The following is a 1,799-nucleotide window of genomic DNA, read 5'->3' on the forward strand; positions in this document are numbered from 1 at the left end:
CGGACCTCTTCACCCACTGCAAGAGCGTCACTGCACCTTCAGGCCTCTCCACCCACTGCAAGAGCGTCACTGCGCCTTCAGGCCTCTCCACCCATTGCAAGAGCATTACTGGCTGCAACTTCAGAACTCTCCACCTATTGCAAGCGCATTACTCCCTCACATGTCCTCCTCGTCCCAGTCCTTACCATGTGAGGCAATCCTGCCTCCCGACAGCCAATAGAAACGCTAGTATTTTTTCAACTTTTATAATATAAGCCCCTCCCACCAACCGCTATGCCTGTTTTTGTTTTGCTGTCCGACACGTCGGTTGGAACTCTGGTATGCTGTGGCCTGTTTCCTGTTTCTGCAACCGTTATCTTGCTCGGGGACTATGGTGACGTGAGTTTTCTTTTATTAATGTTTGTTTATACTTACTTTGGTGATGGATGACCTGCCTTTTCATGATGTCGTCAAGGAAATTCTGACTAAGGAATGGCTTGATGTCGACAAGCAGGGGATTCCTCGCTTTCTGGGGAAGCAGTATCGCCTGGCGGAGTTTGATGCCCCGTTCCTTAAGGTCAATTCTATTTTGTCGTCCATGGCTTCTTCTTCATCTTTGTCTTCAGAGGAGGCTTCCCTTTCAGACCCGGTTGAACGGAAGGTGGAGTCCGCTCTCAAGCGTTCTTATGCTGCTTCTCATTTTGGGGGTCGTGCTAGCATTTACTCGGCCTGTGCCTCGCAGGTTCTTATCAAGGATTTTGAGAATCGCTTCTCGGCCTTTTGGCTGAGATCAAGTGCAGTATCTGTTCTTATCAGTTTAATCAAGGATTTTGCGAAATTGTTTGAATGTCTTCCGGTTCAGGGGGATCCCACTCCTATCTTGGCACAGATGGAGGTCTTGGCTCAGTTTCTGTCTGATGTGACTTTTGATACCCTGTTGGCCTTCTCCTCAGCTGCTGGAGCAGCGGTGGCTGGAAGGAGGTCTCTCTGGACCTAGCCTTGGCGTTTGATGCTGCTCAAAAGGCCTTGGTTCATGAACTGCCTTTTGAGGGGCCCCGGCTTTCTGGGGACAATCTGAACATGATGATGCAGCGGTCTGCGGAGGAGAAGAAATGTTGAACCCTTTTCAGACTGTGCAGGAGAAGAAATCTTTTTTCCATAAGCAAGGGTTTCAAGGTGCTCTGTCTTCTGCTCAGCCTTTTCGTGGTTGGACCCTTGATCGGGGGGGAGGGCTTGGTTCCATTATAAGTACCGGCCTCAGCAGCAGCAACCCTGCGTGCTGGACAAAAATTACTATGCCAAGGTGGGTGCTCGGCTCCATTTGTTCCTGGATCATTGGTCAAGTCTGATTTACGACCAGTGGGTCCTGTCGATCATCGATCTGGATTACCGTATTCCATTCCGGGGCCATCCCCCTTTAGACTGATTTCGGGTTACCCCATTGTCAAGAGATCCAGTGAAATGGTCTGCCATGTTGTCAGGCGTTGACCCGTTGTTGTCAAAGGGGGCTGTTGTTCTTGTTCTGGTGGAGGAGCGGGGCCTGGGGTTCTATTCCACTGTTTCTGGTCCCAAAGCCTGATGGTTCCTTTCACCCGATTCTGAATTTCAGGTCCTTAAACAGGTTGGTGCGGCTGGATCATTTTTGGATGGTCACCCACAGTCCGTCATTCCCCTCATCCAGGAGGGTGATTTTTTGGCTTCTCTGGATTTAGAAGATGCCTATTTTCACATTCCCCTCCATCTGGAAAGTCAGCGGTTCCTGAGGTTTTGCGGTGAACAGGCTCCATTACCAGTTTCGGGTGTTGCCTTTCGGCCTCTCT

At 50.2% G+C, this 1,799-nt stretch overlaps 1 pseudogene; it reads left to right on the forward strand.

Moving 5' to 3' along the window:
- The first annotated feature begins 743 nt into the window (after nt 1-743).
- Nucleotides 744-857, forward strand: LOC146788624 (U2 spliceosomal RNA; annotated as a pseudogene).
- Nucleotides 858-1,799: the final 942 nt, after the last annotated feature.

Source organism: Triturus cristatus, chromosome 11 (genome assembly GCF_964204655.1).
Source record: "Triturus cristatus chromosome 11, aTriCri1.1, whole genome shotgun sequence".
NCBI classification, from domain to species: domain Eukaryota; kingdom Metazoa; phylum Chordata; class Amphibia; order Caudata; family Salamandridae; genus Triturus; species Triturus cristatus.